The sequence below is a fragment of the Perca flavescens genome, chromosome 8 (assembly GCF_004354835.1).
Source record: "Perca flavescens isolate YP-PL-M2 chromosome 8, PFLA_1.0, whole genome shotgun sequence".
In the NCBI taxonomy this organism is placed as follows: domain Eukaryota; kingdom Metazoa; phylum Chordata; class Actinopteri; order Perciformes; family Percidae; genus Perca; species Perca flavescens.
In genome coordinates this window covers 24,226,791-24,249,916 of record NC_041338.1, presented here as the reverse complement: position 1 = coordinate 24,249,916, position 23,126 = coordinate 24,226,791, and the positions used below count along the sequence as shown (strand labels likewise).

The window sequence follows — 23,126 nt, the reverse complement described above, 5'->3', positions numbered from 1 at the left end:
ATTTATGCATTGATTTTAAAAGGACAAAATATATTTTATTGCACATTCACATTTAAATAAACGTCCATGTTGTGCTACATTCCTGCTAATGTACAAATTGTTGCATTAAAATAACTAGGGCGGGACCCGAATATTCAACTATATGGATATTTATTCCTTGGGTAGGTATTCGGTTTATAATTTTGGGATTTGGATATTCTTTTTTTGTTTTTCTCCAATACTGTAGAATAACAGAATCCTAAAAAGAAATGCCTTTAATTGAACCGAAATACACGTGTTGCAGCAGTGTTTCCATTTCAGCTCAATGTGAGAGTAGGGATGGGCGATAGAGACGATATGCAATATAAACGATACAAAATTGGCCTACGATAGAGATTTTAATTATATTGCACTATCGCGATAATGCCTGTTGATGACGCAATCTACCCGCAAAGTTTAGAGCCACAAGCTGCAACCGGCTGCAATGCATCATCGTCATCTTGAGTAAACATGGCTGAAAGCGAAACGAGGAGCTGGTAAAAAAGACCAACATCCATTATTTGGACTTGGTTCGGATTTAAGCAGCTACAACGGACCTGTGATCAAGCCATACCATGGAGCCTTTCATCAGCCTGAAAATTCACTATATAAGGACGATTGGAATGGCAGCTGGTGTTTGCAGACGTTGTACTTTCCCACTGAACATACGTCCGTGTGCGTGTGTGTGTGTGTGTGTGTGTGTGTGTGTGTGTGTGTGTGTGTGTGTGTGTGTGCACGCACGTGTGCGTGTGTGTGTGTGTGTGTAAAAGTGTGTACAAGTGTGCTCAAATGCGTTACATTAGGCTGCAGGTAAGAAACTTTGTTTGAAATATGTTTTTATTTAAAAGTATCTGTGTATCTTTGCCTAATACTGAAAGTATTTCCAGTACAGTGTCTCTGCATCTTGGGTGGCATTTAAGAACCAAGGACTTAAACTAAGTGTTGTGCCTTTTAGAATGGTTTGCACTAAAGGAAAGAAACCCAATACTTTAAGTGTTTTCCTTGTTAAAGTCTCTGCAACTAATGTACTTGAATTTTATTTATCTGCAACATTATGTTGTATAATTACGTTTTTGCACAATAAATGTTCTCAAAACTATATACTATGTTTCTTTCTCTTTTAAAAAAAAAATACATTTAGCAGTTCGGCTTTCCTTAGTGTCTATGTAACCTGGTCTGAAATGGTTCTATTATGATTTATATATCGTGATATATATCGTTATCGCAAGAGGCTGCAATGTATATCGCAATATGGATTTTAGGCCATATCGCCCATCCTTATGTGAGAGTCTTACTATCACTTACTATTGCGGTTCTCTTCTTACACCAGTGTTTCCTCTATGTTGATATAACCGTGGCGGCCCACCACGGTAAAATTTCTGCCGCCACGGTATCAGAAATAGGGCAGATGCACAACAGGCTTTCCGCTATGTACACCGCGCACCGCCGCTCCTTCAGTCAGTTTATGAAAAGTCATAATTACACGACTCTGCAGAGCGGTGTGCTCTACTGAACTCAAGCGGACAGTCATCCGCTATCTCTCCCCTTAGGGTGAGCAACTGGAACAGTAACAGGACGTCATCACTCGCAAACTCATGGCAACCAAATAAACAGCAGGGCGAGTACTACTTGTCACTCAATCTTAGGCAAAGTGACAAACAGCGACAAAAGCAGCAACATGAAATCCACACTCACGCGGGTCCCGTGAAATATGACAGCTACAGTTTATTGGAAAATAGCATTGTGGACACTGAATTTGATGAATTTATGGTTTATCAGACCCCAGATGAGACAAGAAGCTAACGTTAGCGAACGCTGCGGTGACGGTCCCTCTGCCTTTGACTCCCCGCTGCAGGAGACGCTGTATTCCTCCGACATGCTGTATTAACGTTACAGTTTTAAAACTGTTTTCCAGGTTAGTGGGGGTGCATACCGCTGAAAACCAACATGAAAAACTTAGCAAGTAATGTTCACTCAGCGTTTTGTTTTGTTGTTAAATCACCCTATGGTACCGTCTATTTGCTGGATGGTTTCAAGCTAACGGTTGGTAGCTAACATTAGCAGATAAGCCTGCACTTTTTGACGTTCAACCTGAGTAAGTGGGCATGGTTAAAGTATAAGGGGCGGCTCAGTATCACATGTAGACCACACATTATAAGTTTCATGTAAATCGGATAATTGTCATATAAGGCTTATTTCCTATTTGTGCTATGACCAAAAGTAAATTTTTCACCTTAACTTTTAGGCCTACTTCCTGTTGCCACTATGGGGCACTATGACTTTGAGTAAATATTGGCCTTAAGATGTCCTCAGGGTTGGACTCCTGGAATCCTGAAACGTTTCAAGCCAATTGGACAATGTACACTCAAGTTACACCCACTTCCTGTTTCGATGGCGAAACGTACAAAATGGCCACCCCGCCACGGCCTTGCCCTATGACGAAAAGTTTTTCTTTTAATAAATTTTCATCTTTAAGGTCTTATGATGGTACAGACCAAATTTGAAGTCGATCAGATGAAATCTCTATGAGGAGTTTGTTAAAGCAACACTATGCTCTTCGGCGAGCCGCGCAACCTGTAGTTCCAATGAGACAACCTGTAGGGGGACCAAAGAGGGAAAAGTTACATAGTATTTCTTTAAGGCCGGGACACAAAGGGCCGAAAATCGTCCGTTGGACAGTCTGGCGAGGTCAGTGACTCGAGTCTGTTCGGTGTGTCCCGTGCCGTTGTCTGGGGGGCTGTCGGCGTTCATTTTGGCCGACCTGACATGTTCAGTTGGCAGCGGGGCAGTCGGGACTCACCCGGAAATGCCGAGCGGAATGAGCGTGACTAGAGTCTCTCAAAATCTGACGAAAATCTTTTAAACTGACCTTTGTTGAGCTGAAATGAAGACAGATTCAGAGACTGCATGGCCTATTTCTCGCTTAAAATGTTTTCAGAAACATGTTTCAGTGAACTATTTTAGTAAAATATGAGATCGTATTCTGAACGGCCGCCATGACAGTCTGGATTTGAATTTCTGGAGAAAACAAACCCATGTGACACGTTCGTCCAATCAGCTGCCGGTTTTAATTTTTTTGGGCAACAATACAGATTAGCGCTGCCTGCTGTTATGGAGGCATATTACGTCTCGTCTCTTTGGTGTGTTCTGTGGCACTTTTTGGACCAACACGGGGAGACTGATCATTTCGACTGGCTTTTCTGTCGAAGGTCGGCCGTCTGGCTGGTGTGTCCTGGCTATTAAAGTGTGGAAATGGTCAAAAATCTGTCAAATTTCAAACTTTCAATTCAAAATGGCGGACTTCCTGTTGCGTTAAGGGTATGGGTCCAATGAGCTTTTTTGTACGTCTTCACATGCTACATATGTGTACCACGTTTCGTTAGTCTACGTTAAACGCACTGCAGGGGCTTTTTTAACTTTGTAGGGGGCGCTAGCAAGCCATTTTTGTGCGCCTATTCCCGAAACCCTTAAAATACGTACATGTTCACCAGGTTTGATGCGACCACCAATTTTGGTGAGTTTTTGAGTATGTTAAGCCCCTCAAAAAGGCGATTCATTTGCCGGAAGAAGGAATAATAATTCCTTCAGTTTTAATAGGTCCTTCGCCACTGTCGGCGCTCGGGACCTAATTAAACGTGTGTTTAAACTTCACCTGAGGAAACTGACTTCACCTTCAGAGGCTCGGGGGCAGCTCAGTCGCTCCAGTCTTTGCCGGGATGCAGGGCCACTAGGCTCGTGAGACCGTCCTGATCTCGAGAGCTCCAGTTTTCTACTCGCAGATCAGTCTGGCATCTTGAGATAGAGAAAATTTGGAGCCGTTCGCCAAACGACCGAAACAATCAGCGTTGGTTTTGAGGGGTCTAAAGTTTTATCCGAGTTAGAAAGTATTCCTTCATAAAAGAAGAGCAAAAAACAGAGGAAAGCTGGTCAGCTGCCCCCCCTGTCCCCCTGTAGATCCGACCCTGGTCGGGATTAAGCCACTAGCTAAATGTCTGTAATTTCAACACCTCTACTAGATTCTGTGACTTTTCAGACCCTCTTTGCGATTTATAAATATATTCTATTGTAATTCATTTTCATGCATGCAGTCCACGGATCCACGATTAAACACTAAACAGCGCTGCTCCCTCCCCGTGACCCTTTGCACAAGCTGGCAGAGGGACGAGGCGGTGGAACAGGAGCGGATGGCTAGCAGAAACAAAGCTCCTTGAGCAGAAATTGATTATTAAAAGGGTCTTTTCAATGGCAAGTTGAGTTTCAAAGCCCTTCCAGATGGTTCTCTCCACAAGATTAAGGTTATTAGCATGTACTGTCGATGTGAATTGAGTTACCAACGGAGTAGTCCAGTCTCAAATACCACTTGAGCAATAAAAACTTTAAAATTATCCTTTTTAAAGTACATTTAGATACATTTATTAAAAATGTGCGACTCTTATGCGATGAATCGTGATTCAAAAATTGTACCGATTGACAGCCCTACTAATAATACTTAATGTGAAGATTGCATCAATTAACTGTAAACTAACCATTAAGCCATGAAAATCTGAGCTACATTACAGTATGACAGGAAGTAGAACCCAAATAATGCTATACTTAATAGTTTGCTTTACCACACCTGCTGTCGTAAAGATCTTATCTAGCTGTCATGAGCCAAAGCATAAGCAAGAGTTTGTTGTAGCATCCAACCAACGTAATAACTAAAACTGCAGGTAGTAATAAACTGGGCCCAAGCAAAAGTCACCCCCGATAGACCATGGAGGCGATGCAAGTCATTTATATAGTGCCTTTCATGAAACCAGTGGGACAAAAAGAAAATAGTAGGCTAACAGAAACACAGACTGAAAAGAAATAAACAAATGGGCGCTAAATGGACATCATTTCATGTAGGCTACTGACGTACAAGCATTTCGCATTGTAAAGTTATTTTATGAATGAAATTCCCTTCTGTTTAAAGCCCGACTGAAGTTGATTCGGGTTTTCACCCGTCGTCAGTCATTCTCCCTTTTAGCTTTTAGTTCTTCTTTAGATGGTCCTGCCCTAGTGGTTTTTATATATATATATATATATATATATATATATATATATATATATATATATATATATATATAAAAAGAGACTAAACAATTTGTTTCTCAAATTCTAGCAGACAATGTCAAAATGTCAGGGGTCAAACAACCAGGTTGAAGCAGTGAGTGGACTAATTCCTGGTTTGTACCACCGTTCTGCATGGCAGCACCTGATAAAGTCATGGATCACTGAGGATTGTAGCAACTGACACTCAACAGTGAACTTAAACAATGTCATCAGCAACCTTAATGGTTAGCCACTGAGCTGTAACCAAGAGACTGTTACTCACCAAGGCTCCAAACGCATGATCTCTTTATAAATCAGCGGAGCATAACTGATTCTCTTTGTTCAAAATATTTAAAATACAGGCCTGCAGTTGTACTGCTGAGTTTATAAAGATTACTGATATAAAGACACCTTTAACTATATCAGAAAAATTAATACATAACTTTGAATGACTGTCTGTAAATGCATGTAAAGATTTGTCAATCAATTTGGAACTGACATGTTCCAGTCTTGTTTTTTAAGTTTTGGTGGTGGGGCTGCACATTTGTCTACTTTTAAATGACAGATTGGATTTTAGCCAAGCCCTGCTTGGAATTGTCCCATGCACTGTTGCCCAACAGAGCTTTAAATAGTCAAAGTATAATCACGCCACACCTGTTACCTTGTTTTTCAACAACACGTTTACATTTAAGATTGTTGTGACTGTCGACACTAAGGTTCCTCTGAAGAAGCGTTCTTCTCAATTATCTGACTTTTGATACCAAAACATTAGCATAGTGGTGTGTTTAGCCAACTCAACCAATCCTGCAGTGCCGATTTTGGGAAATGCCCTATGATTGCTCGCAAATAGATGTTTCAGTGATGTAATTGCCAACGAAAGTATCCTATTGATAGTATATTTAAGTTTTCGAATTATCTTTTGAAGGATTTGCTTATTAAGTTTTTTTAATCACCCAATTCTACTTGGAGTTATTTAATCTTCAGGCGGCAACTGCAGTACAGCATGAAAAATAATTCAACTACAAGAAAAATGCAAAAAAAGTTGATTTACAAGTTCATTTATGGCATCCTTTTTGACATATTATTTGGCAACAATGTAAAGCATATTTGATTTGCAATTAATGGGCTAAAATAGGGCTGGGCGAGAAAACGGTCTCAAAATGGGATATATCATGACGGGAAAAAGACGGGATCACATGTTTTGCCATATTGCCCAGCCCTAGGCTAAACCATGCAAAACCACCAGTATGGTATTAAGAACACACATATTTCGGTAATAATTAGTAGCAGGAAGCTACAGTGTACTAACAACAATGTGATTATTCTATTTGTTAAGCTTTATTATGATGGAATTGATAAACTTCCGTCAAAGCTCAATCCCCTTTTTCTTTCAGCATTGATAAAAAATATATAAACAGAGTACAGATTGTGTAAAGGTTAAATGTCAGGACTTTGATCGCTGGTTTCTAGTTTGCCTTTAATTGTGACCGGCTCTTCTGTTTCCTATCCTCCTCCTCGCTAAACAGATTTAAAGCCTACTACAATGCAAGGTCAAGAAAATGTAACCCTAAACATTTAGCTTATTCCACTGTCACATCTGCAAACTACAACACATTTTTTCCCCTCTGAGAGGGTAAACCTTTGTGACACACAGTGGGGAGGATCCAACAAGTCTCTTTTCATTTACCTCAAAATGAGGACGGCAGAATGATATGGGGCCAAAAGTCTTAATACAACAATCTTATTTCATGGAGGATACTGCCCTTTCTCCTTTTTTTGTGCCTGTGAAGTTGATTTGAAGTCATGGTTAGTCCTTTTGATATGAGGTTGGGTCAGACCAATTTGCCACCTGGTGAGGAGGGGGAAGTAGGGAGGTACATTTTTTAATTGTCAGGTCACTTGGTGCAGGGACAGAAGATCCTTTGGGCACATTGTCTGTCTTTGTGTGAAGGACCAGCCATCTGAAATCCCCCACCTCATTATGAGAGAGGGAAGATTAATTGACCAGTTCACAAACTGGCAGCCTCAAGACTAGCTCAACTTAGCAAGGGAACTCACCAATTAAGACTGGACTGCATCACCTTTTCTTATACCAAGAGTAATCCTTTTTATTATCATTAGTCTCTATAGTCCTGTAAGGAAGATCAAGGCTAAGTTGTCCTTAGTCAAAGGCACAAAAAAAGACTATAGGGTGTGACAGCATGATTCAATGTTAGTGATAGCATGGGTTACTCCAAGTACCGTAGAACACTGCTCATTAAGGTTAAAATAAACAGGCACTTGCATAAGCAAATCAACAACACTGAACTGGTCAAAATCATCTATAAATGTCAATGCAGTGGGTTGTTAATTTTTTACCTACTGAGAGATGCCTATTTTTTCCACTGATGTGACATTTTGGCTCAGACTGACCTTAAAGAAAGCACATTCTTTATTTCCGTTCCCTTATATACACATTTACAATTTTCTTATCAATCTTTATCTTGAGATTTTAACTACAGTGAATGATGCTGTAACAATCATCCAAAAACACTGAAATTTTTTTCAAAAACTGCTCTGATGGAAGCTTTTCAAAACAGCTTTAAAGACATGAGAATCACAACAAAGTGCATGTAAATTTGTCATATTCATAATACACGGCATATCAGGCCCAAAATGCTGTTGATATTCTTCAACTGAGAGGTTGTTCTTGTCAAACCACCATGTGTTGTGGTAAAACTAACTGGAGGGGATGGATATGTCATGACCACAGAGGTGTCAGAGATCTGGTGCCAACACCTGTCGGTTCCCAGGGAGCTTGCATCTCCAATAACAATATAGACTTTGACATGAAGCATAGAATACATCCATACATATATCCATACAACACACACACGCACGCACGCTCTCTTTGTCTTTGTCAAATGCTTTGAGGGGGAACAGAGTGCTGAAAAGATGTCATCATCACTCTCTTCAGAAGGCCATTATGGATAGGAAGCTAATATACTGTGCAGATATTCCCGCATCTTTTTCACTAAGGGCTGCATATCCCTTGTGGGTGATCGGTAAAATTGGTTGACATTTCCTTGGCTCCAATTAACCTTCGATTTGACTCTCAGTTTTGCCTGTCTTCTTTTATTGTCTTCTTGAAAAAGTGGCAAAGGGATAGCACGGTTGGAAACAGAAGAATTGTTTCCCAATGTTGACCATTTCCTTTTTTTGGCCTAATTGTTCACTTTCCCTGTGGATGATCACCAAATGGACAGAAGATGTACTTCATCAGTAGGTCGTGGCATTCTCTACAGAAGGTTAATACAGTACTGCTCTTTAGTGAATTGTATAAAATACCTTTTGAAATTAAAGATAAGTGCCACTATGTTTTGTTTATGATAAACACTACAAAATAATGTAATGGCTGATCATTTTGTTCTCTTGTTGAAAATCTATTTTTGTTTTTTCATCCTTTAAATATTTGAGTCAAGTTCATAGACTGTATATTAATGGACAGTGCATGTGTGACGTCACCCATTGGTTTGTGGCGATCTGCTATGAGTCTTTGAGTTTGCCGTTACGGGCGCAGCCATCCTGGTGCGGATGTGACGATTTTAGACGAGAGGGAGGAGTGAGGGAGGAGCCCTTACACTCTACGTTACGTTACACACTTTCACTGGTAATTAGAGCCCTGCAAGGGCCAAAAACTCCAACCCTAACCCGGCCCTGGCCCGTGGTGTTCAAGCCCTACCTGACCCCAGCCCGACAACGCCTGCAATTTTTTCAGCTCGAACCCGGCCCGACCCTAGACCAACATCAATCACTTTTAAGCTCTTTCTGACGCGCGCGCTCTTTGATGCGCTCTCTCTCTCTGACGCGTGCTCTCTGGTGCACGCTGTCTCTGCTACACACGCAAACACACACACGTCACACGCTACTAAGATGGGCACAATGAGGAGAGAAGCTAAAATAAGCCAGAGTCCGACCCGAGCCCGATCTGTAAAAAAAAAAAAACTGCCAGAGCCCGGCCCGAATGGGCTTAGCCTGTTGGGCCCCGTCGGGCGGATTGTGGCAATCACATCATAGCCACGCCCTAAAACCCCCCCTGCTTTATCGCCGATTTTAAAATCGACGAGACCATAATTTAAAAAATTTACATAAAAAAAAAACAATGTGCTGATATCCTCCTTCCATAAAAGGTGCTCTAAGTTCCCAATGGTGTTTAGTTTTCTAAACTACAATAAGAAAAAGGGAATGTGCTCCTAGCCTACAACAAACAAAACAATATTTTGATCCCCATAAAAATCCATCCCCCAAAAGTGTCGTGGGAATATTTTGGATTTGGTAACAATGGCAAACTTATTGTTGAATGTTAGCACATACAGAACATAGCCCTACAGTGATAGCCAAGAGGATACGAAACTGCCAGTCTGTAGCTCTCCCTTAGCAACTATATATGTATCTGGATACATGGTCAACAATGCAATACTAAAACCATACATTTGTAACGATTTGATACACAAAGACGATTACCGTATTTTCCGGACTATAAGTCGCACTTTTTTTCCTACTTTGGCTGGTCCTGCGACTTATAGTCAGGTGCGACTTATATATCAAAATATATATAATTTAACATGTTTTTACATGTTAATTTATACTGAAAACATTGCCGTCTACAGCCGCGAGAGGGCGCTCTAGGCTTGTGACAACTAGAACGCTCCTCCTAAAGACAACTGAGAAAGAAAAGAGATAACAAACTGCAGGTAGTAAAATATGCAGCCGAAAACGGTAATCGAGCAGCAGAAAGAGAGTTTGAAATGAGGGAGAAACTTATGAGGGAGACTGGGGAAAAGGTGACTCTTACTGCAATGAAGAAAACAAAGAAAGCTAATCGGCTAATCGCGGGCTGAAAGCGAGACGGCCAGAGCTGGAGGAACGAGTCGAGAGGGGCTCGTTCAGGGTGCAGTTACGTCTCCACGCCTTTTAATACCTCCATGCTCCACGCCCTGGTAGCTAGTTGTTCTGTGTGCTATTGTATAGTTCAATAACTGTTAATGTGTTACGTTAACATACCGGACACCTACCGTATTCAGCGTATTGTTCTGTGTGCTATTGTGTAGTTGAATAACACTTGTATTTATAATCTAAATAAATGCGACTTATAGTCCGGTGCGACTTATATATGTTTTTTTTCTCTTCATGACGCATTTTTTGACTGATGCGACTTATACTCCGGAGCGACTTATAGTCCAAAAAATACGGTAATTATGATCGGATGGAGTTGTTGCCTTTGACTGGGTTTTAGTGTACTGTTTGTGTTGTTAGCTGGTAGTAGGTCATCTTTATATTTGAAGCTGCCAATTGTATTAGGGAGAGTTTCAAAATCAGTCTGAGAACTCTTTGTAAAAGGTATTTTACTATGTGATAGCCAGAAGAAAAGAACAATTGATGTTATTTTGGTCATTTAGTTTGTACAAAAAAGGTGCCTGGAAGTCAATAATTATCATTCCAGCTATTTGCTCAGATTACCAGCATGCTGGTGGCTAAAATATAAATCAAAAGAAATGGATGTCAATAACTAGAATAAGAAAGCAGTTTACTGAGTAAAGGTTTCTATAACATTACACTATGAGGCATTGCATACACACTCACACGCAGACTGAAATGTTAGCATGCTTCAGTTGTAACCATTAAAGAGGTGATAGAATGCAAAACCGATTTTACCCTGTTATAGTTGAATAACGACAGTTCGGTGGGTAAATAGGACATACATAGAAGCTCAAAGTCCCATTGACACCCCTTTACTATGAAAATCTCATATTTTGAAACTGCCGCTGAAAACGGGCGAATCCCAACAAAGCTGGAAGTTGATGTCAACCTCCCAAAAACCGGAACCTTTGTCACAGCCGTGGGTGTATTAAGAGAACGGTCACGCCCCAACATTTACATAGGCTACACAACTGACCTGAGATCAGGTAGTCTTCCGAATCTAGGTCGCTCAGATATCTGCTATTCCATTTCAAAATTCACTTCTGAAACTTTTTTATGAGAGAAATCAACTATGTAAAGCTCAAATATGGGCCGTTTTACGAAAATGGATGGCTAATTGCAAATTTTGTCCAACTGTGTGTCGGAATTCAGCTGCCGGTGCTGCCTGTGTTGCTGCCTCGCCGCCCGGGCCTCCCTTCCTTCACAGACCCCGACCTGCTCTGAGGTACTTGGAGCTCCGTCACGACTGGCAGCCCACAGCACTCCATACCCGCGCAAAGTCACCGGTTTTTGGATAATGGACTACTAAACGCCGGTGCTCTGACAGAGCTCCAGAGCCTGCAGCTCCCCTCTTCCTGTTAGCTAAATGCCCGGTGTGTGCACTAGCGGCGCCAGGATATTGATTGTAGGTGGGCCTCCAGAAAACTGGATGGGCCAGTTAAAATAAGCCAAAAAAAAAAAACAGGTTCCCCCTGCATACAGACAGCCAGACACTAACGTTAACGTTAGCCTAACTGTTACCCTACTTGCCTTGCTGGTGTGAGGGGGGGTGGCTACGGGAGGACTTGATGGGGTGAGGGCGGCCGAGCAGGATGGTAACTCGTCACTTGTAACCGCATTACTTAAAATGTCCTCCTCCTGCTCCTCGGAGCGTTTATGGCTGAATTTAAATGAATTTTTTGAGCTTGTTTGAAAAGCTTGCGCGCAACGTCATTCATTTCATTGGATCACTTGCTGGTGATGATGCAGCCTGTGGGCGGGGCTTAAGAGGCCACACGTGGGGTAGAAGCCGCTGATTGGCTGAGAAGCTTTCACTCAAAGCTTCCTTTGGGCTGCTTATTGGAAGAACTGCTAGAATGAAAATCACTCACTACTCACTATAGGCCTGGGTCAAAATGGGTGGGCCCGAACCACAAATGGGTGGGCCCAGGCCCACCCGGGCCCAATGGTAGCACTGCGGGTGGGTGTGTGTGAGTGAGAGCACGGTCAGCGAGCTTGTTACGCCAGCAATCTGTTACCACAGGTTCCAGTTAATCTTTGAATGTGTGTAATTATAATGTGTTGAGTTATTTAAACAAACGATTGGGGAAATAAACGCCGCTTGTCCCTGAGTCTCATTGATAGAACCTGCGGCTGGATGTAGCTCTATCAATGAGAGCTAGCTCCTCTTAGAATTCCTCTGAAATTCACAAATATTCATTTACTTAAAATCGGACACCATTGTTAGCTTTATAAGACCTTTAGGGAGATGTATAAGTGGCGTGACGAAATTCAAACTGTAAATATACACAAATTTTACAGAAAATGAAGCTAACTATCCGTGATTTGTAGCTCGCTACACATAGCTAGGATTGAAGGGACAGTCATAGCTAACGAAACCCCCACTGTTCACAAAAATGTATTAACTTGAAATCGGACACTTAGGGAGATGTTGTATAAGTGGCGTGACGAAATTCAAACTGTAAATATAGCTACTCTAGTTATGCCGGCAGCTGACAGCCAGCCTAGAGTAACTGGAACTGTGGTAAGAGATTGCTGGTGTAAAAAGCTCGCTGACCGCGCTATCACTCTCACACACGGGCCATTTAGCTAGCAGGAAGAGGGGAGCTGCAGGCCGGGGTCTGTGGAGGAAGGCAGGCCGGGCAGTGAGGCAGCAACACAGGCAGCACAGGCAGCTGAACTCCGACACACAGTCTTACCAAATTTGCAATAAGCCATCAATTTTCGTAAAACGTCCCATATTTGAGCTTTATATAGTATATATATATATATATATATATTTATATATATATTTCTCGCTTAAAAAAGTCTCAGAAGTGAATTTAATAACATGATAGCCCGACAAACAATGTTTAACTTTGCAGTGAGACCTGCTGTCGAGTCTCCCATGTGTTTCTATGTAGTTTGCTCAAACCAATAAGCGCGTAGCTCATTCTGAATATTCATGAGCATACCATATTTGGAAGAAAAGCTCTTTTTCCAAATAGAGCCATATTCACAGGGTAGTTAAGGGCCTAATAAAATAGCATTCGGGCAATTTTCAGCCCAACCAATGTTACATACCCCATTAGGAGACCTTAAGGAACAGTGTAAAATACCCTATATAATCATCACCTCTTTAAAGTATTGTCAATAAACAGTCTTTCTACAGTAACAAATGCTCAGCCCCAACTTTGGCTGACATACTTATGGACAACTGATCTGACTTTTAAAAGAAAAGCTAATTATTTTGATACTGATCAGCATCAGGCTTTTTCCCCCCTTTTAATGTGATGGTTATATTTCAGTTGGTTAAACTCAAATGCCAGCAAATTTTTGGTATTTAAACGTTTTCTGTGTGTTTGCTCTTTCTTTATTTTTGTAATTTTTTCTGTATGTTCAGAAAAGGCAGAGTATATATCTACAGAGTAAATTGAACAGGCTATGTTTTGACACTATCAGGTTTTTATCAGGCAAAAGGCAATGCTTTTTTGTAATTTCTATTTTTAGTATCACTGCCATTGCTTACTCTCAGGACTATCCATCAGATCCATCATGGCATTTTTACAGGGTCTAGCTGTTCTATACAGTTGTTACACTACTGCATAAAGAGTACAGTCTTCTATACAATAATTAATATTTCAATGCATCTCATTCTCCCCATCGTCAGAGATGATTTAATGGCTGGAAAGTTGAGATCATGTAGTGGTTCAAGTAAGGCATAAAACCACATTGCAGTGCCTGTACACATCTTGCATACATTATTAAAACCCCACGGTCACAAGGAAGCTCACATTCTATCGAACCACAAGGCAAAGGTAGTGACGCTCATGACTGCAGTTTGAACTCGCACTGAGGATTACCAAGCATTACAAGATAGCCCCCTCTTAGAAGGGGAGTGTTTTTTCCAACACAGCCCATTACATTACATTAAAACCTCTCAACTCAATGTTTCTTGGGGGTACATGCATCGGAGCTGTAGTAGAAAATTATCACAACAGGTATGAATGAAGTATTTTACAATTAACAGTCTACCTGGTTAAACTACTCTTGCACTTAGCCACAAACATGTCTTACTTCATATGCATACATTTATTTCCTTTGTTGAAAGCTTCCTTTTCCACTGTGGTGAGACTGTGTTGAACAGTTTCCCTATTGCATTAATCTGCTGGATATGTGTTAGGTGTGTAGCTAACCTCCAACTGCTATTCAAGCTAGACTCATGCTTCTGCATTAAAGGTGCATGATGGTGGCTGTAGATGCCTTTGGGCCTTCTTTCATCCACTTTGTCATCAGAGCATCAATGGGTACATTTGCATTTGGCTACTATATATAAAGCAGTCAAAGTGCCAGAAATAGGACTAAAGAAAGTCTGGTGGCGCTATGTCTATGTCAAAGCCAGCAAATACTCCAGTCACTGGTAGGCCAGGGGCAGTAATTTAGAGGCCAGTGGAGCTAAATGAGAAGCTAGTCACTAACATTCCATTAACAAGCTTGCCTAGATTAGCAGGTCACTGGATTTTGTAAAACTGCCTTGCTTCATCAGTAGGATTCCTAGATTAGTAACACATTTTGGCAATCCACAGGACTGGTAAATTAGGCTAGTAACTCACATGCCTGCCTTAGCATCGTAGCATTCCTCAGCTGGGGGTTAAAAGCTAGTGGTCATTTTGTGAGTGGTATGTCTAGTTGTTGGTAAATTTTAAGATTAACCTTCTATCCTGGCTTTGCTAGACACAATCCTGATCAAGTGATTGATTAATCAATACCAAAACTTGAAATATGCATTTTCAACTCAACAGTGACTTTACTACCAATAAGCAACCAGCATTGTAAAACAACTCATTATTACAGGATGCTAAAGTGATGACATAGATCAAGGAGAGAGTATATTGTTTCATTTATTCCCATAGTCACTGATATTGGTTAATATGAGGATACATCTCCCCCTTTCAGTTATGCCACTATGTTAACTTGTTACTTTTCTGTAAAAGCACCTTTTTTTATTTAGTTATCTGTCTGTAATCGAGTAATACTTAACAAAAACATTCAAATTTCGGCTCAGATAACACTATGAAAAAAGCTCCAATTTAAACAAGGTCACAAAGGCTTATGCCCTTGTTTAACAGAGGCACAGGCTACAAACACAGACGGCATCATGATCCAGCACCATGCCCCAAATGCCCTAGCTCTGGTACCCAGCTAGGGCGAGGTTATACAGAGCCTCAGATCTCATAGGGCTGGAGTGCTCGCTCAACGTCAATCACAGTAATGTTAGATGACACATTAGTGAGGGTGGTGACAGGGCAAGGTTATGTGCCACTGTATGCTCATGGCCTGCATAAAGACCACGCCTGCCAGAGCTCTGTCTCTCATGTGAGTGGTCACCCTTAGGGTTTGGGATTCAAATTAATATACCCCACTACAGTTGCATAGCACCTATCAGCAATTTGTTCAGTCCCGTGGCTTAAGGCCTTCCTTGCCTGAAATTGTACCCAAAGCAGCCTGAAATACATCATCATTGACACACCATTATGATATGCAAGGCTGCTTGTTTTTTTTAACCAGCATGTTTGCTCTCAATTTCTGTCCCCACAGAGGCATAGTTGACCTCATATTTTTTTGTCCAATATTCAATTACATACGGAATATTATCATGACAACATAGTTTCAATTTTTGGTGAATCATTCTATTTTAATCGACAATTGAGAATAGAGCTGCAACTTAATAGATGCTTAATTTTTTTGTCGATCAACTATAACTGAAAAAAATAGTTATTACTGCAGCTTTAATTAGTGACCATTAAGCTTAAAGCATTAAATTTATTAAGAGTTAAAGTTAAGTTTCTCTGAAAGGTGGCATTGTCCACAAGAAACAAGCACATTTGTCATAATCTCCCCATAGCTCAGTTATACATTAATTTGACCCAACATTAAGTCCTAACAGAAGTTCAAAAACAACTAACTTATATACAGCATTACTGCACTTTTCCAATGTTGTAGAATTATATTGAGATCTAAACATGCACTGATGTGTTGGTTTGAATGTTCCTCCACTAGTGATGGACTGTTGAATTAGGCCTCTCCGAGTTGTGAATCCTGTTCACCTGGCAGTTGACATTTAATCAATAAACATCTGAACTGTTGCCATGACCCTGAGCCATAAGGATTTAATTTGGTTTTCCCCATACCAACTGCTGAAGGACCCCCACAGATTTCCGAGACAAACCTCCAGTCACCTGTAGTTCATTTCAACATCCACCCAGCAGATGAAAGCAAAAATCTTATGCTCTATTTTCTGCAAGACAAATAATCAAATGTTTCTCACAGTGTATGGCAATAGGGTGTAACCAGGCCTCTGTCAACACTTCAATAACAAAGAAAATAATAAGTGTTAGATGCTAATGATGACATGAAAGATTTGCCCTTGTTGTGCATGTAGATTTTAAATCAATTTGCCTTCAATACAACCCTTAAAAAAAAAAAAAAAAAAAAACACATGACTCCCTGTAGAGCCTTGTTTTGATGAAAACGTAAGCTCCCCAAACTGGTTTGAGGCTAAAGATCGCTGAGAAACAGGAGAGATTTTTAAATATTTCCCCTAATGAAGCATTGTATTGATATCTGTAGCTGAACTGTTACCACTAATTTATCCAAACTGAAGTTATAACATGAAAATGTTTAAATAGTGAAGCCAGCATTTTGTGTATATGTAACATCAACATGTGTTCGTTTTTTAAGAGTGGAAGTCCTTTGGCTTTCACTGTCACAAATGTTTTTAACACAAGATACTGAAACTCATATGATGTGGCCATACAGCAATGAGTTCATAAAAACATGAATCTTTCACCTCAATAAATGTTTAATCTTTGCTCTGAATCATTTAGAGCAAAGCCCATACTGTTGTTCTTCGGGCAACATGTGCACAGTGTGTGTCTCTCTCTCTCTCTCTCTCTCTCTCGCTCTCTCATATGGCACATTATGCCGCTCTATTGATCATCATTCAGACTAACACCCTGATTCTGAATGCAATGTAAATTATATGATGATTCCCTCTGAGGCAGCATTAACTTTACTTTCGTTCAGTGTTTTCAAGTGCAATGGTTGACTTCATAACACAATGAAGTAAATAGTAAGGTTTACTGTCGCTTAATGCCGTGGTTGCGCTGGCAGATGAACAGACAATAATTTAAACAATTTTTCATGGTTAAAAAAGGGCAACAGCATCCACATATGAGATCAATTACTACTGAATGATTCTTTTAATTAAGAGACTGGTTTATGTCCTTAAACACAAAATCAAATTAGATTTGCTTTTGAGTCGACTATGCTATCTAGTTAAAGGAGTCAACTGCAGGTCATTTGAAATATGCATGCCTGCTGTTAACTCTATGTTTAACCAGTCTTGCTTGTAGCTTAGCCCTGTGGGAAATGTGACTAGAAATAATGTACACATACTGCATTTCATAAAAGACAAGACTATAACCACTGAGTATAAAAAAGATGCTTTATCCTTGACAAATCAATTATTCAAGCCACAACCCTGCTTATTTGCACACGTTCATTCAGTCTACTGCAGGGTAAAATATTGTACATCAATTGTCACGTCAGCTACAAAGATTTTTCTAATGCATTAAAATGCATATTTCTGCACATAAAAAACAAGAATCTTACAGTTTTTCTGATCTTGAACAATTCCTTCCAAACCCTATAATTTCTTGACACTTCCATTCTTTAATTTCAGCTCAAGGAACATAAAATGCTGCCATTTATTATGTCTCTATAGACTTTAATCACTATTATTTTTTTCTATTTAACAGCAAACTGTGCTAAAATCTCCATTAAAATTCCATTTTACAACACACATTCACATTTTAATGACACTACTTTTTGTTGTTGTTGTTTTTACAACATTTGTTCCCGTTTGTAAAAATGCTACAATCCCATTGTGCACTTCAGCTGTACGGATGAATAAATAACTAAGATGACAAACTTGTGAATAGGGCTGCTTGATTATGGAAATAAATTAATAAATCACGATTATTTTGGTCAATATTGAAAATCAATGATTATTTAATACGATTACTCATTAACATTTGGAATGGTGTTGCATTTATTGAACTTAAAAAACAGTGAAACAGTTAAACATAATTGTTTTTATCGATTACATTGTTTTTGTGATCGTTAGGACCAAAAATCATAATTGCAATTAAAAGTTGATAAATTGCACACCTTTACTTGTGAATGGTTCCTTTATGTGTATTTTGTCGATGGACCTTCCTCCCTACACACTGTAGTCCTACTTGCCACCACATCAAAAGCCTGATAATCAGTCTTACTTGCCACGTCGTTCATTTAACCTGAGATTGTGTTCATGTTTGCCTGGGGGCAGTTATTGCGTTTTGTTTTGCGACAATTAATTAGTAGCATGTGATGTATCTGTCCACTCAGCATCATTTTTAGTCGACACAGAAGCTTTAGTAGTCATTACTAGGAGTAGTTATTCTGACATTTTTCATGACAAGCTATGAAATATGCAATTTAAGAGTTGTTAAATCTGTAAATCGACTTATAACATCTTGCACAGCTGCTTCAATTTCATTCTTGTCACCATTTTGTATGTAGCTAGCAAGCTACATACAAAGAATCTAAATCCAGACAACAATGCACCGATTGGTCAATTGTTTCTCCTGCCAATGGAAACAGACGTTATTGAGCAAAATGCCAGACCTATTTGAATGGGTCCATTTGCATTTAATCCACATCCAATAAACTATACCATATACTTTTACACTTAGGCACATAGTATATATGCGTCTCGGTTAGCCAGATCACAAATTTTATTGTAATCCCTCTTGGTTTTTATAGGCTACATGCAAATCAGGTTTGGTTCGACTCCACTCCAGAGGGTGGTGGTAAGTTGTGCACTTTATAAATTTAGTTAAAACAATTACAGTTATCAGATTGCTGACCAATCACATGTCCTGCATTCTCCACGTGGTATTTCTAATACCTCCACACACAAAACATAGACAGCAACAAAGAGAGTGCGACAGAAGAGATTATTTTACATTACATGTATGTTACATCGATACTGATACAAGCGTTTTAGGCAGTATCGGAGCCGATACCATATCGGAACATCTCTAGTATCAATATTTACATTCAGCTGGGACATAAATACATATCTGACAAGAGAAAGAAAAGCTCTACAGTATTGACAATTACAATTTTAACAGAACATGTGTTCACTCTTAAGTATTGTGTAGTATTAGTGTCCAACCTCCCACTTTCTGCCTCTGTGTCACTTTCATTGTCCTTGCCTCTAGCACTAATGACAACAAGCACTTGAAAAGGTTCCATTGAAAAAGTGCTTTCTGAAAATGTGCAAAATGTTCCACAATAACACCCGCCACTATACCAATGTCATGGTCTGTGTGATGACAATACAGCTTACCTTATCACTTCTCTCTTTTTGCTCTACAGTACGTAGGTGCGCTTTCTCTTTCTCCGTCTGAAACTGATGTTTGGACAACAAGTATATAAAAAAAAAAAATAATTACATTGCTGCTACTAATCAAATCAGAGGTATTTGCCATAATTAGACAGCATTAGGCCGGTTACACACTGAATGCGTTGCGCGAGCGTGTCAGCTGCGTGGCGTGTCTGTTTATATTTCGGCTCCCATGTTAACAGGTTAGAGCTTACACACTGCCTGCGTGACACGCGCGTCTCAGGCGCGGCTCGAGCCACGCCAAAAACGCGTGCATGCTAGAAATAGAACCAACGCCTATTTTTCACGCAACACGCAAGCGTGTTGGAAGCGTTTCCAGGCAAAATAGAACAGGTGTTTATATGTCGTTTAGACACAAATACATATTAATAAATGACATGTTGATGTTTGAAATAATTTCCTAATATTGCACCTGTCAATACGAAATATTCTGTAGCCTATTTTGCCGTCAATACTGCCGACGTTGTCTTTGCTGTAATCAAATCAGTATATATTTATGTTTAACATGGTATTTAATTTTATCAATGGGAAACATACATGTGTCCAGACAAGGCTAGCAGCAGCAGCACCGCGTCAGACACGTTTCTGGTGTGTAAAGACATAGAAAAATCCACGCAGCCGCCACGCAACAGAAACGCCACGCTCACGCCACGCAGGCAGTGTGTAACCGGCCTTACAGTTCACTCTCAATTCTCACCTGTACTGCCTTCTCTCCCTGCTTGGCTAGGGCTCTCTTTGCATCTCCTTCCTTCTGATAGTGCACCTGTATTGATCATAGGCGAGTATCAATATCAATGTCATTCTCTGTGGGCAACAGCTCACAAAACAAATAAATAAAGTCACAAGTATTTGGACCCTGAGGCTAGACCAGTTGGAAAACACTGAACTAGATTCTGTACTGTATATGTGTAGACGATGTGGATCAGCTAGATCAGATTGGGATCAAGGCCAATCAAGGCATATTTTGATGGATCAGTATTAGCCTTATCAAACCCAATTTTACGTCCAATGCAATGTTTGCAGCAGTACATCAACGACATCAACACTGTCAAAAACGCCCCACGTGCTTTATGAAGACACAAGATACAGACAGTGTTGAGTTCAAAACCTGTACAAACGACTCAGCAAAAATAAATAAAATACCATACTATACTATAAAATACTGTAGGACATTATACAAAATATTACAGGAAACTATCAAGGGAAATTCATGTAGGTTATTTCTATCATATTTCAAGTAGAGCTATTTAGCTGTCAAGCATTAAGCTGATTTACTAATGTAATGCAGGCTTACTGTACACTGTGCAGCTGTATGTCAAAAGAAAGTCAAAATTAATGTAATGAAAATGAATAGTATCGGACTCTACAGATATTCATTATTAAAAAGGACTTGGGTGAGGACTGCAGGAAAACAAAAGGTCTTCAGAGCATCCCTACTCTCCATATTATCAGAAACCTCCAAAATATTGGCAGGCCAAGTCCTTTATGAACATTGTTGATGGGGTTTCAGTCATCTGAAAAAGTATACTCATTTATACTAATCAAGAAGAGTCTTTGTGGACTTTAATTAAAACATAAACCATCGATTTAAAAATGCAATGCAAGGCCAAAATGCATTGGCCTTGCATTGCTAAAGCAATAGCTTTGTAATTTTATAGGAAAGCCCCTGTGCAACCAGTCAGGTTCGCAACAAAATCCAGTTTTATTTTATTTTTGCTTGACACTTCGCTTCTTTATAACATATAAAGTTATTCCCATGACACAAGTAATTAACCTGTGACAGAGACTGTAGTAACGTTAGCGTCTAAGTAGTAGTTTAGCTAAATGTACGTTTATGAGCTAGCTAGCTAAACTAGCTATGAAGTCATGCATTATATTTCTTCTAGGTGAACAATTTTGACATTACTGAAGGTATCATTTTATGAATATGGGTGAACCATTGTTTTATGACAACGGACCGTGTTATGCTGATATTTACCATAGACTGTATATTATTATTAATATTAACAGTCTATGATATTTACTAACGTTAGAGTAAAATCATAACTTGCTCACCATTGTCGTCCTACGCACATAATAATGCGCTGTCACTGCAAACTGGCGCTTTGAATGGACTTGTTGGCCAGACGGAAGAAAGTAGTCTGGGTTAGGCCTTGCCTCAAACCACTTTAGACACAGCTAAACTATACATCTCATGGGAGGATTCGGATTACAGCCATCAAACTACATACATTCAAATTAATGCGCGCTGTTTAGCGTTGACCAATCAGGTTCCTTGTAGGCAGGACGTTTGTCACGTTCCAAATCGTAATGGACATTGATTTAAAATAATAACTGAGTATATGATGAATATAGGAGGCATTTTAGACAGTTGCTGTACATACATTTGTTATTCCCAATGTATCTAACACAGTACAGTACTACTATGTGTTTTCTTTTATAGAGTAAACTATGTACGGACATTGACAAAATTAAGTGTGTATTTGTAATTCAATTATGAAAATCAGTAGTGATGGCCTTTACTAATTGTCAAAAGATCTGGATGCCTATTGGTGCATTTATTTGTATTATATTCCCTCAAATCTTGTGTACAAAATTGACATTTTGCATGAGCTGGACATTAGACCTTGACTACTGGAGAACAATCTTGGCTTTCATTTTGGTGGATTGATAGAAGGGGTTCTAGGCTACTCTCCTTTTTGTGGCGGCATTCATGAGGCAATTAACCATGGCTGTAATATTTTCAGACAAACTACCAAACTGAATATTCCATACCTGTTAACAATAGCAATCAATACCAGAATGGAATTAAAGCAATGCTTTGCCCCTTGCCAAAAGGCCACCTGCATTAGTTCTGATCATGGTTCTGATAAGCAGATGAGCAGCTTTGAACAAATGTTAAGAGATATGAAAGATCAATAGCTTCATCTAGTGGTCAAAGAAAGCCCTACCACTATACTGACTTATATAAAACTTTTTTGGTTCTTTCCCTGGGAACCTAGGGATCAATATTTACATTCTAGCATCCTTGCTGTTTGCTGTTGCTGTCTCACCACCACTTGTCTTGTACTGGGAAGCTTACAGAGGGATAGAGGAGTCCTGTGCTTCAATGGATTAGATCTGATGTAATGATGACTTTCTACCAACAGATGTCAGACAGAGGAGCTTTTTAGTTACTAAATATTAATCAGCATTTACGTTTTAAAGAGAAAATATTCTGAAAAGGAAATCTCAAATACTTTTTTTATGTAGAGAAAAAACTGTATGGTGATGATATTTTCTGAAACATATTATATGGGTAAATTTTTTGTGCAGAGCTGTAAGCCATACAAAAAGGTATTGCAATGAATCTGTGTATATTTTGTTTTTAATTTTAGTATGAAATGTGCACATCTTTTATATTCTCTTAGATCTGGTAGTTTCTTGTAAACTGAAATATGTTTTTTTAGTTGTTTGTTTGTTGTTAGACTGGTCATGTTCAGTCCAAATTAACCTCCTCCAACACTCTTACATGCCCAAAGAGGCCACATTGAGTAATGTCATTAGCTCATTGCGAATTAGACATTATACTCAGATGGCTCTT

At 39.6% G+C, this 23,126-nt stretch overlaps 1 long non-coding RNA gene across 2 annotated transcripts in view; it reads right to left on the bottom strand.

The window, feature by feature from the left end:
- Positions 1-21,776, bottom strand: part of LOC114560316 (uncharacterized) — an 85,742-nt gene extending 63,966 nt beyond the window's left edge. Inside the window, exons 1-3 of one of the 2 annotated variants that reach the window (XR_003693173.1) lie at positions 21,599-21,776; positions 20,241-20,306; positions 19,487-19,549 (exon numbers count right to left, since the gene is read on the bottom strand). This is a non-coding gene — a long non-coding RNA (uncharacterized LOC114560316). Of the gene's footprint in view, positions 1-18,731; positions 19,550-20,240; positions 20,307-21,598 lie in introns of those variants that run through there. The other variant, XR_003693172.1, reaches the window with a different exon arrangement.
- Between the last annotated feature and the right edge of the window lie 1,350 nt (positions 21,777-23,126).